We start from the raw sequence: 14,439 nt of genomic DNA on the forward strand, positions 1-14,439 counted from the left end.
GAATAATTGAAGCTCATTATTGTGGTTGATCTGCAAATGATAAAATGACCATTGATGTTGTATGGAAAGATACAGTTCATTATCATTTAATTTAAATGAATGGTTTGACAATTTATGTGGATGGAAATGTGAATTCCACGACCTTTCAAACAGACCAAATCACACACAACTTTGTGTCAAAGATGCTGGATAAATTAAGATACGGTGTAATGTTTTACGAAACCATTATATAGCGGCAATGTAGGATAAAATCCTTCCATGATAAGTAAGATTTTTTCCAGTTCAGAATACATGCAATGGAAACCCTGCGGCCAATAAAACCTGACCAACCACAACAAAATAGATCTCAAGAATGCTTGGATTCATTAAGATACGACTCAATGTTTTTATGGCATCCATTTGTGTGGCCATAGTTGATATTGGGTGGTCATTTTGGCTTTCAATGAAATACTTTACATTTAATATAACGAAAGAAACTTATCCTTCAGCCTTGAACCCTTAATGTATTAGTCTCTAGTATGCAATCTCAGCTAAGATATACCTTGATATATGTTGTGGAAACAAGCTTAGCAACTATCTTGGGTTGTAAGCATCAATTTCAGATTTTCATGGTTGATTTTATAGCAAATATAACAAAAGACCCGTAAAACATGCCGAAAGACACCAAAATCAGTGGCATAGTGTATTGAGATATGACTCCTTACACACTGAAACAGGTATTTGGATTTTTATGCAAATTTGTATGCAAATTAAGGGTTGTACATGTCAGCCAATGAAAGATATGAATTGCTTGACCCAATATACCTAGCAAAGGAGACCAAAATGACTCCAACAGCTTCTCATTGAGCTGAGATATGATATTTTACCTGTTTTTGGATGTCGTTTTGGCAGCCATCTTGGCTTTTTATGCAAATTAAGGGTTGTACATATAAGGCAATGACAGATATGAGTTCCGTAACCCCATTTACCTGGCAAAGGAGGCCACAAATTAAGAGTTGCACATGTTGGGCAATGAAATAAATGAATTCCTTGACCCTGTTTACCTGGCAAATGACACCAAAATCACTTTGATTACATTTCATAGATATTACCATTTACAAGTTTTGGCGGCCATCTTGACTGCAATCCTGAATATATTAAAATGCCCAAGGATGTCAGGGTGGCATCATGCAGATCCTGATTCAGTAGGCTTTGAAGATACAGAAACCACCGAGAACCATTGTGGGGCCGAAATTTTTGGGTTATGTGTTTCGGCACCAGACTATTGAGAATATCTCTGGTTTACAAATATGCCATTATAAGCTAGCTTGCAGGCATGCCACTCCAGGGCTATTGTATGGCTTCCTGACAAACCAGTTCAATATGAACCACATTGCCTTGGCGGGAGAGGCAATTTTATTGACAATCCTTCGAATTTAAATTGGATTTCATCAAATTTTGCAGATACAGGGTAGGATATCATCAAATGCAATGGCCTATTGGGTTCTCTGTGTGACGAAGCCGCACTAAGTAGGATTGTACCACATCTGAAACACAGACAACAACTGAAGTAGTAAGATATCCTGCAGACTACGTGAAAAAACAACAACAATCAAAGGATTACAATTAATCTTAGACTAAAATTTATTGCAATTGACAAAAAATGAAACAGTAATTGTTGCAAATATAATTAAATCTAATACTTACAAGGGTATACTTGCTAAAAATGACATACTTTTGAATGCTGCTTGTAAAATCATATTGATAAAATAATTTGATGGTATAACATTTACCTCGTGCATCTGATGCCAAATTGCTAGCAGTTTCACTGGGAACCCCTGCAGACTACAGGCCACTCATAATTACCAGCCCATTTATGACTCATCCAAGCTTAGTCTTTGCTCTGATCGGTAGTCTACAAATTGATATGTCCTTTCACACATCTGATGTAATCAAATACAGAGAAATTGAACCCCTGGGTAACTGAGCAACACAAGATTGTCTCTTTCCATGCTGCCAGAATATAACACCTTAAAGAAACAACACAAACAGCTTGCTCCTTCATAGACGAGCGCATCAAAAAGGGCGACTTTGCCTCTGTGCCTGGCAATATGAGTTTTCCAACATCCTTGAATATAAAAGATGCAAACATTAAAAATTTTAAGTAAAAAATTAGCTCCTGGTAAAACATTCAGTGTCCAGCTTCTAGTACGATGAAGGCAAGGCCTAGCTACTGGTATATTTAGGGAAATTTTATTACCTGCCTCGTTGTGAGTGTAATTCAGAGCATTGATTTGAATAGGAACATACGGGGAGTTAGCGGGCTGGTGAACGATGTACTAACCGGTTTCCCCTGCCCTTCGATTCGAAATTTTCGACGTCAAAGTAGACGCTTAACGCTAGATGTAAATATCTATCCACGCACTGCCATTGTGATTTTCGTTAAAATCTGTTTGATGCTGGTAGATAGTGGTAAAATTGTTTGAAATGCCATGCATGTAACTGGATTCCACATAGCATTAACTGTTAAGAGGCATGTAATAAAAATATTGCCTGAGCAAGTGGGTTTATCTGCCCTCGCAGCAGGAGACAATTGGCCCTCTTGGCATCGGGCAAATTGTCACCTGCTCTCAGGCACACAAACCCATGTATTCAAGCAATAATATATAGTAACACGTATGTTGTAATGTTCATTTGCAGTATTCTAAATTACTGTCATGTTCACACATATTTGACTGCAGGAACACAATTATTAATTCATTCCTGCTGCACAAATAAGGCGACATGACTGTTTCAGGGTAAACTCTCTTAGCATGAAAAATATGAGCTCTCAGAAGCCAATGTCAATAGTCAAAGTCCCTTGCTCGCATCACTGCAATGGCAAAAATGAGTAAAACTATGGTTTGAATGTCACAATAATGAATTTCAATTCCAGAATATCAAAATGAATTTATACAAATGCAAGATATATTAGAGTCACAGTACAATGTCCTTTTGAGACTTGCAAAGAAGTTGGAAAGACTTTGACAAAGCATTTTCAAACTCTGGCTATGCAACAGTCATCATTGATAAAATACTCCACGTATATGATGAAAATTGAAATAAGAAATTATACTCCACCAACTGTAACTTTTGGCTACTTCTTCAGTATTTCAGTATTATCAATACAGTTTCTTGACGTACTTCCTACAGATTCTAAAATGCCAAGTATTATGCTTGTACACACAGCCTGTATATTTGCAATGATCATCTTTATAACTGACAAATGAATTCTCATCCCACGCTGAATGAAATTGTTAACAATAACTATGCTACATGTAGAATAGACTGCCCTGAAAAGCTAAACATTAGGGATTTCATCAAGCTTGAATGACTTGAATGGGAAACTGCAGCCGATGTCCAGAACAAAAATGCTGGAAAAATGAACCCAAGTTGTGGCTAATGGAGATCAGAACAACGATACGAAGCCATAATCTACCAAGTAAATGTATGATTCATGTGTACCCGGTTTTTTACATATCTTACTGAGAATACGTCATCTTAAAATATCATAGGACAGAACATTTTGCTTGAAATGCTATTATAGTGAGGGGGGTTGAAATACAATAGGAGTATGAACCTATCACACCCCCTCAACATGTGCATGTTTTACTCATCACAGGAACCTTTCATGTCTTACCACAGAACTATGCCAACATCGTAGCACATCCCTGTACCAGCTATGTACTTGACAGAACTGTAGTCGGGGTCTTTTCTACACAGCCCTGGTATGGGATGTGTTCTGTAGGCATGCAATGTGCCTAGCACTATATACATGTACCAGAAGTGCTGTTCACCTCCCTATACGAGGGCCTGTGTTCAGCATCAAAGGCACAGTGATGAACGCATCTAGTTACCAGCCCTGTTGAAATTTTCAGCCCTTTCTTTCACCCTAGTCACATAGATACTTACCTACATGTACTAGTCTTATTTCAATACACAGTGCCGTTGTGGCTATGCACACATTCATGTACCAGCTATGTTGGAATTTCCCCAATACAGAACTGTAACACATTGCTGGTACAGGGCTGATTGGGAAGCTGATGGTCAAGCTGATTTTTTCAAAGCCATGTTGCATGTACAACGTTTGTACACAACTGTTGACATACAAGGTACATGGATGTGAAATGCAGCTGTGGTACTTATTTTTCTGACTGTGCTGTACATAGCTGGTGGCCTCTATAGCTTCTCAGGCTGGTACAGGTATGTGCACATCCCTGAACCAGCCCTCAGATGGTAACAGGGTTGTCGTTAGCTGTACGGCAACTTTGGCAGTTTCCTAGTAGTTTTCTTTTGTGTATACATTGCAGTTTCTTGTTCTACTTCTTAAGGCATAATGAATGTCTAGCATTTAGCTCATCAACCCAGCTCATGTGTGAATATTCAGCATTGTTATTGTTGAACATTGGAATTTCAGTCTGGAATAGAATTCATTTGTCAACATTATCAGTGGTTGTTAATTAAACATGTAACACAGTATGTTGTCAAGCAGAATGTTGTTATTCAAGATGCTGTTTTGTAGCCATCGAAACTGCCGTTTATACACACAACAATACAGCTGAACAAAGTTGCTAAAACTTGCAGCTAATGTACCTTAAACAGGAACTCACAGGAACATGGGTGCACAATAGGGGGATTTACTGATGATGCAGCCATTTGCATACACTGGTGGGGAGTTTTTGAATTCTCATAGCATTGCTTTGACCGTACGATAAATTTGAATAATCATGATCGCGACTTACGTGATATATGCAAAGAGAGGTCAAATGGTCATATAGGGAACACATTTTGGAACATATCCGTTCTCTGACAAAAAAACAGAACATTTTTTCAGTGTATTTTTGACTCAAGTTTAGTCTCGCTATATATTCACAGACATCATATGCACGATTCAATGATAATATACGCCTGAAGCATTGCAAAATCATGGGATTCTGGGGCCGAATACGGCACGCCTGATCAGTAGCGTGGCTTTTTTACATTTGCAAAGATGTACGATAATCCGGCTTTTATAGGGACGTTCCTGTTTAAACAGTAACTTCCTTCTGAAAGCCAGATTATGGTATATCCATGCAAATGAAAAAAGCCATGCTAGTGATCGGACGTACCGTCTTTGGTTCCAGAATCACATAATTTGCCATGTTTCAGGTGTTCCTTGTCATCGAATCTTGCATATGATGTATGTAAATACATAGCGACTACACTCACTAGTACAGAAATTTGCGAGAAATTGCGAGAAATGGTCACTTTCTCGCTGAATTGCGAGAAGTAAGCGAGAACTGTGCTTTCTCGCATGCATCTGCGAGAAACTGAATTCTCGCAATCAATCAGCGAGAACTATGTTTTCTCGCTCTGCATCTGCGAGAAATTGTGAAATATGTGTGAAATGCTTTACACAGAAGAATACAATTTCTCGCAGATGCAAAGCGAGAAAACAAATTCTCGCTGACTGATTGCGAGAATTCAGTTTCTCGCAGATGCGGAGCGAGAAAACACAGTTCTTGCCAACTGTTTGCGAGAAAATTAAATTCTCGCTGAGTTATTGCGAGAAAGTTATGTATTCTCGCTTACTTCTCGCAAAAAGCGAGAAAGTGTCCATTTCTCGTAAATTTCTCGCAAATTTCTGTACTAGTGACTTGAGTCAAAATAAACTGAAAAAATGTTCCGTTTTTGTCGGAGAACGTGTAAGGTTTCAAAACGTGTTCCCTGTACAACCGTTTGACCCCTATTTTGCATATGTTACGAAAGTGCCCATCATGATTATTCAAATTTATCATACAGTCAAAGCAATGCTATGAGAATTCAAAACTCCCTCCCAGAGTATGCAAATAGCTGCGTCATCAGTAATCTCCCTATTGTGCACCCTTGGTCCTATAATTCCTGTTTAAGTAGTTTGCACTGAACTTACAATTTTTTGACAAGAAATACTTATGTCACAACTGCACCCATTTCCAAATGCAGTTTTTCCGCAAAAGACATTCTTGAGAAAAAAAGCTCCCAAAGTTTTTATGCCCATTAAATAATGAGGAAAATGGAAAATTATATTAATTCTAAATTTGATACATCAGAGTGAAATGCAATATCGTAAACCTGGTACATGCAAGTGGCTCCCCTGATATGATTGATTATAACAATAATGGTAAACGTGTACATATCTGTTGAGAGACCATAACAAAGATATGTCACAGATATAGGTAATAACAGTTGAAATTTCAACAAAACTCAAAGTGTTGTATATGTGGAAATATGAGGAACAAGCCCACCTGACGTATTATTATTGCTGCTCACAATGATATTTAGTTACCTTTTATATCCAACTTGAGTTGCACCATATCTGCAGGGCAGAGTCTTCACTCTACTTCCAAATTGTACTCACAGAATCCATGTTAATTTGTGGAGCTGAAGGATTTTATGTCATGTTATCATGTCCTGGACAATCTGTTGAAAGAGAAACTACAAATAGTCAATAATCAACATTTGTACATGAAGTTATTTGCTGAAAATAACTCCCATCTTAGTCTGTATCTGCCTTGAATGAGATCAGGGATCACAAGATTTGTGTAATGATTGTTGTGCAATGATGTTGAAGGGCTCAGTTCAAATCATGCACTGGAAACTTACATTCGCCTTGAATAACATGATCAACCATAACATCATTTTGGACAAACGATTTGTGAGGCATGTGTCTGTATAAGTTGCCAGTTTGAGGTTATTATCAACGTAAACAAGTAATCAGCCATGAAACAGTCTATGTTTGTTGTTGGAAGAATGGAAAGTGGGTACCTGCATCTCAGCAATAGCAAGCTAGCGTGCCTTACGATCACATAGAAATGAAGCGTGAAACAAATGTACAGTTTACTCACTTTTCTGCTTCCTTCTTGTAAAATACAATGTAGGTATCCATCTGACATGGTGATAGCTCTTGTTGCTGCTACTTGTTGGTGTATTTATCCTGTACGATAATGACGCCACTGTGAGTATTTAGGTTGCAGTGGCGGGCATATCGACTACGGATCATAAATCGATCCAAAAATCGATCTACTACGCAGTCTACCCGTGTAAGGAGCGCCTGTGCTTTGAACGATCCCGCCAAAATCAGGTACACTTGCACATCTACACTCTCCACGCAGTCGCGATACTAGTTCATTACAATTGTGTGGTAGTCGGAGTCAGACTGCTTATCACATTATGTCAGCTGGCTTATTGAGATAGCGGTCACTGATGAGCGGGAGGAAGCTTCTGGAATTTTCTTTGCCAGGAATAAATTTGAGCTAGCAGTGATTTATTTTAGGAATTTTAGGAATAACCTTATTATAATACACCTTTCTTAGTCCAATTTTACCTCGAATAAGTAAAATTAAAGCTTTTTTAGAATGTCCGTCCCGCACTGCACTGAGCGATCGCGAGAAAACTGAGAACGCGTTTAGCGCGTCCGCTACAAGCACAGAACGAAATTTCAAACCCGCGCAGCGCAGTGTAGGTGATATTTATAATTGTAGGTCAGCAGCAGCATAATTTCACTCAAATTCACAGGTTTTTGATTCATCATTCCTACTCTAACGTTGTGAAGTACTGAATACTGAGAAGTATATATATTTGTGAAAATGTAAAATTTTATCTTCCATTTCCCCGTGTTCACGTGAAGGTGTTTTGAGGCCAAAGGTCAATAGCGTCCAATGACACCTAAACTTATTGTACTCCGCGTCAAAGTTATTGGACTCTGCGTCTCTGATACCCAAACTTACTGTACGACGAAACTCCATAGGTTACAGATGCAGGTGTATAATGATGGCAGATATTTGGCAGGTATAACCAGTAGGATAGCGAGTCAAATTTAGCTTAACCTTAGTATTGCAGGGCAGCTTATCCTAGCTCGTTGGCTAGACAAATTTTACCATTTGGCGACAGCGTAGATTCAAGGAGGAATACAACGGGAAAGAAATAGGTCTGAGAAAACAAAACCATGGCTCAGTAGATATGAATTGTCACCTTTCACATACAAAGAAAAGTGGTGTGTCGTTAGAGCTTTATTTTGTCCTTGTCTATGGATGATTAAAATAAATTATCATTCAGTACTTTAATTAACTGCTCTATTTCAGTAGATTTTGATAAGTATCAGCTGTCAGCATTGACTATTAACGTGCCCTCCCCTCGTATTACTGTAAATTATCGACAATCAACTTTAGAGAAAAACATACCATACGTATAGAAGTTGTTTAGAATACTGCAGCTTTTCGTAAATTTATTTTCCACTTTAATCGGCCGTGTTATGTCAAATTCACTTTTTTCTAACAAAATGTCATGACATCGCGCTTCATATATATGGAAATGTTACTAGTGCGAGCATGCCTTCAGTTAGCGGTAGTCCGATTATGAAGACTATGATCAATGAGAAAGCAGTTTTATGTCACAAAAGTGCATTTCGGCCTCAATTTTGACGTGCAATATAATTTAAAGAATATACTCGGCTGTGCGTCTTAATTCTGTCTAAAATATTCAGTTGCTCTTTATAAAAAATGTGTACGAAACGTCTTGTGATAAACTGCGCAGAGTTAGAACAGTGGTATGAGCAACCATGTATACTTGATCGGTTTTATAAAACAAGTCTGTAGAGAGTTGCCAATCATGATCGACATGTTATATGGGAAGACAGTTTGACCTTGCTTGCCCATGGCAACGTAATCTGTTTATATATATATATATATATATATATATATATATATATGTAACCCCGGTTACGATTGTAAGTCATGTGATTAGATCTACTGCGTGTTGTTTGAGTGTGATGACACATGTGTGGAATTTCATTGATAGCGTCTTCGCCCACAATGCATTGCAATGCTCTACTGATTTTCACTGCTTGAAGACAGTACTTTGGTGTGGATGTACGTTTAGGAATTATTATCCGTTTTACTGCCAAGAAAAAATTCCAAGACAACGTGGTTGGTCTTTTACATGACTGTGTTTACAGGTATGTGTATTTGAACGCTTTGGTATTGAAAACAATGAACTTTTAAAAGTCTCAAAGTGTGAGACACACCCCTCAAGTTAAAACGTGGAAGGACCATGTGTTTTCCCAATTGACAGGAAAAGTTTCTAAGTTGTTATTCTGTAGTTAGTTTGATTCTAGTAGTACTTTATGATAGTAGTGAAGTTTATTTAACATGTTGAAATTGGGTTTTCTGATTTTGAAGGAGATTTTCTGTGATTCTTAGTTCTTTGTTTCATGGGATTTTTGTACAGTGTATTTGCTATCATGTTGACTTAGTCTCATCTTGAATGAGATAGTGTAAACAGAAGGAAACGCTTACATAATTGCCATTGGTCTTTTACATGACTGTGTTTACAGAGGAGATTCAGTTAATGAATTACTGGTAGACTGCGTGTGTTCCTGTGTGTTCCTATTGTGTGGCCCGAGTGAAGAGCCAAGGAGTGCCTGGAATTTGTTCGAGTCAATCATCAACTCAAGTATTGCTACCAGGGTTGGAATAACAAATCCCCAGGGAGAATCGTCTGGAAGGACTCTGTGTGTGTAACGTAGTTTCCTATTGGATAGACTGTCATCGTCATAGCAACAGGACGGACATTGACCTACATGAGGCCATTGTACAGCCATATGAACAATAGCTAAGTGAATGAACCCTAGACAACAGCCATTTTAGAATTATCTGGAACTTTATTATGGTGGATGAACTTTAGATTTTGCGCCTGGAAATTATTTTCCAGTAATACTGCCATTGGTTTTAATCATTGTAGACCAGTGTTTTTATTCTTTTATTATTATTATCATTAGTAGTAGAGATTTTAGCTGTAGTGAAATAAACCTTAATATAAACTGCAACGCAAATTGTACGATAATCATTCTTTCCTGGTTTGTTTATTGTGTGATATGAACCTTGGTCGGGTTTAATTATCTGGCTAAATTTAATTGTCAGTTTAATTACCCGGTTACAAAATTGGGGGCTTGTCCGGGATTGTGGTTATTGGATTGAATGAGTTATTTATCGTACAGTTAATGTTGCAGTAGTGTTTTTAACAGTTAAGAGTATAGATTACAAAAGACCAACCCCGTTGATATCAGTATTGCATTGCATTGTTTGTTTTGTTTTGTTGTTGACGAAAAATGGATGAGCTTGAGAGAAAAGCAGTTGAAGTATATGATAAGAATGGTATTGATCTTAGACATGGATTAGTTTTCTGGGTTTCCCATGCAACTATTAATGATGTGAGTGATTTATTGCAGTTTATTACCAGAGAATATAAAGATGCCGACTTAACAGAAATATTAAGATGTGAAGGGGGAATAGGTGTGCTTTGCCACTCAGCCACAAAGAGGGAATGGGCTGATTCTTGGCATATGAAAAGAGTGGAGCCGACACTAGTGTTGGGATGTTCACTCCTGTTGCCTCGGTTTTTTAAAACGCTAAGGTTCCCCCATTCGGTCAAAGTCAGAGAGGAGGCTTCCCTGCATATGGCCAGCAGCGATGGAGCATCTTACCGCTGGATGAGGGAGGGACCGGAACCTATAAAGGAGGATTTGGTGATTGGCGGACGGCAATCAAGACTCCACCACCGTTGACCCCAGCACAATTGGCTGGATTTGACGGCTACGATGATGTACAGGACAGAGAACCAGCAGAATATGTTTCATTGCCTACCCCTCCCAGGAATAGTACGCCTTACCAGCTGAGAGAAAGACCCCCAAGCAGATCACCACCACCACGCCAAGCTGGTCCTGATGCTGCTTGGATGGATATGATGGAGAAACTTGTGACTAACCTGCAACCAAGGACTAATGAGTCTGGGTGGTATCGTAAACTGAGAGTTTTCTCCGGTAGGCTGCCAGTACCAGTAAATGAAGACGACTACGAAAGTTGGGCAGAGCAAGCAGAACAAATGATCAAAGAGTGGAATGTATCAGACGCAGAAAAGAAGAAGCGTATTGCTGAAAGCTTAGCCGGACCTGCTATGAACACTATTAGGTCATTGACCCCAGCACCCAATTTGACAGTACGTGATTACCTTGATGCCCTTGAGGGTTCGTATGGCACAAGACTTACCCCTGCCGAGTCTTTGAAGGCATTTCAGTCGTGTTATCAGAAAGAAGAATGGTCACATTCTCAGTATTTGCAGGAATTACAGACTCTGTTGCGACGAGCAATACGACAAGGCAGTGTCAAAGAGTATGAGGCCGATTACCTTCGCCTGAAACAGTTCACCGATGGAGTGTTGTACAATGAAAGCCACTTGTCATCGCTGCAACTCGACACGAAGCTCAACCAACCGCCAGGTTACATCGAGTTAATGCAGATGGTAAGGAAGGAGGAAGCACGTCAAGAAGAGAAAGCTAAGAACAGAGCCCATAAGGGGACAACGCCGAGTGCCAGTACGAATTACACCGCTGTCTGTGATAGTTTTGAAGCAACCGCAACATCGGCACCAGTGGCAAAGCAAACATTGGATAAGTCGGATATACAGCAAGTAGTTCAGCAGGTAATGGATCAGATGATGAAAGGAAACGACAACCAGTCACCCACACAGCCAGCCTCGAGTAACACCTGGTCGACGCCAACTAGTCAGCAACGACCACGTCAGCAAAATCGCAGGAAGAGAGAGCAGAACCAGTCCCAAGTATCGACACCAGCCTCCACCCCAACACCAGAAACATCGACATCAGCAACGGAGTCGAGTACTAACCCAGCGGGATCTGATATGTTCAAGAAATTGAACTTTTGCTTTAATTGTGGTTTGGACGGACATACGGAGAAGAAATGTTTCAGAAAGGATAATCCAGACCTACAGCTGGTCAAGCAGAAGTTCGCACGAGCATTTTTTGAGTCGAAGGGAAACTACCGGGACACCCACAGTAGAGGGGCCGGTGGATGTCCAAGAAGAGTGTAGCCCCAGTAATACACACGAAGAAAGGAAAGACAAAATTGACAACATTGCACAAGTTAACGAACATTCCGTAGCCAACAAACCACTACCCGAAGGGCTGGTAGGCGATAGTATGACTACAGAAGTGTTCGTCGATGGAATCAGTTGCCAGTGTTTACTTGACAGTGGTTCCCAAGTCACCCTCATTTCCCGCTCGTTTTATGACCGACACCTGTCTCACTGCCGCCTCAAGCCAATTGAAGACTTGGTAGTACGTGGTGCAGGTGATCAAGTGGTTCCGTACTATGGGTATATTACAGTATCTATTCGGTTCCCTAAGGAAGTAGCTGGAGTGGAGGAGACTTGTGAAACACTTGCGTTAGTTACCCCAGACCGTGACCAAAGTGGAGACGTACCAGTGATTTGTGGTACCAACACTAGTATATTTCGTAATATGGCCCATAGATGTAAAGAAATAGCGGGAAAGCATTACCTGAAGAAACTACCGATGGCAGCCCTCTTCACCGAAGCATACAAGAGGATAGATGCCTTTGACAAGTGTGGCCATGATGGACGGATCAACCCTGTTAGGCTAGCAGGGAGGAGACCCGTTACTATACCAAGTGGAAAGACAATGCCATTGACATGTATAGGAAGAGGAATAATTGGATTGCCAGAAACTACCGTGTTGGTGGAAACTCCATCCCATCACCACACCCCAGGAGGATTGATAATAAAGAGCAGTGTCACCACCCTCCTGCCAGGGAGTACCCAACGAGTGAAAGTCATTGTGCATAATGATACCAGACATAACATAACCATCATGCCAAGACGCGTTGTTGCGGACTTAGTCTTGCCAGAATGGGTGCGGCCCATACAACCCAGTGAACTTATGCCTGAACCAGAACAAAAGGGCTCTGAGGGGAATACTGAGTGCGGCAGTTACCAAACGAAAGTGACAGCACAGGACAGTGCTGACAAGAAGGACGATGAAGCGGACTTCGTTGTTGACTTTGGTGACTCCCCGCTTAGTTATGAGGACAAGGTCAGAATCAACGAGAAGTTAAAGCAACGACGGCATGTGTTTTCGCAACACGATTGGGATGTAGGACATACGTCGGCCATTGAACATCACATTCCCCTGAGTGACCCGACCCCTTTTCGTGAGAGGTCACGGAGAATTGCACCGGCGGACTTCTATGATACAAAGCGCCACATCCAGGAATTGTTAGATGCCGGTATAATAAAGGAGTCGAAGAGCCCATATGCTTCGCCTATTGTGCTTGTGAGAAAGAAATCGGGGGCGATACGTATGTGCGTTGACTATCGAACTCTAAACACGAGGACAATACCCGATCAGTATACGGTACCTAAGATACAGGAAGCACTCGATTGCCTAAACGGGTGTACATGGTTTCATGTGCTGGATTTGAAGTCGGGTTATTATCAGATTCCCATGGCGGAGGAAGACAAGGAGAAGACAGCTTTTATATGTCCCCTTGGGTTTCTACCAGTTTGAACGGATGCCCCAGGGAATCACAGGAGCACCAGCCACTTTTCAGAGACTGATGGAGAAATGTATGAGTGATATGCACCTGATAGAACTATTGATATACTTGGATGATTTGATCATATTTGGCAGATCAGTTGACGAAGCAGAAGACAGGCTAATGAAAGCGCTGGACCGATTAGCTGAGTATGGTTTGAAATTATCACCTGAGAAATGTCAGCTTTTCCGGAGGACAGTCACCTACGTTGGACATAAAGTTGATGAAAATGGTGTGAGCCCTGACCCCAGCAAGATAGAAGCTTTGAAGAATTGGCCCACCCCAAAGAATATTAAAGAGCTAAAGACATTTCTTGGATTTACAGGATACTATCGACGCTTTGTAGAGAATTATGCCCAAATTGTCAAGCCAATGAACGACCTGACTGCTGGGTATATCCCTCCGAAGTTGAGAAAGAGGCTAGGGAAGTACAAGGACAATGATGGCGTACCATTCAGAAGTGCTACAGAACCCTTCGGCGACAGATGGACGCTAGAGTGTCAAAAAGCCATGGATAAGATCATCGAACTACTGACAAACGCACCAGTATTAGCCTTTGCAGACCTATCCCGACCGTTTATACTGCATACAGATGCCAGTCTGGATGGCCTGGGTGGAGTACTGTACCAAGAACATGATGGCCTGCTTAAACCAATCGCCTTTGCCAGTCGAGGACTGACTAAAAGTGAAAAGAGATATCCAGTGCATAAGTTAGAATTCCTCGCCTTGAAGTGGTGTGTCACAAGCAAGTTTCACGACTATCTGTATGGGACGAAGTTCAAAGTTGTTACTGACAACAACCCGCTGACTTACGTCCTTACCACAGCAAAGTTAGATGCTACGGGACACAGGTGGTTAGCTGCCCTGGCAGCGTATGATTTCACACTACAGTATAGAAGTGGCCGAGCAAACATCGACGCTGATGCACTGTCTCGCCGTCCAAATGCCGACATGCCAGATGACCAAGAAACACTAGATATGGAAGAAAAGATAAGAC

The 14,439-nt window shown here is 40.6% G+C and overlaps 2 long non-coding RNA genes across 2 annotated transcripts in view; both read left to right on the forward strand.

The window, feature by feature from the left end:
- Nucleotides 1-14,439, forward strand: part of LOC139144116 (uncharacterized) — an 81,396-nt gene that overhangs the window by 22,030 nt on the left and 44,927 nt on the right. The gene's annotated exons all lie outside the window — the stretch shown is intronic.
- LOC139144104 (uncharacterized) lies at nt 8,752-9,859 on the forward strand. The gene is made up of 2 exons (XR_011554741.1): nt 8,752-8,989; nt 9,368-9,859. It is a non-coding gene; the product is annotated as an uncharacterized lncRNA (long non-coding RNA).

Source organism: Ptychodera flava, chromosome 11, assembly GCF_041260155.1.
Source record: "Ptychodera flava strain L36383 chromosome 11, AS_Pfla_20210202, whole genome shotgun sequence".
NCBI lineage: Eukaryota > Metazoa > Hemichordata > Enteropneusta > Ptychoderidae > Ptychodera > Ptychodera flava.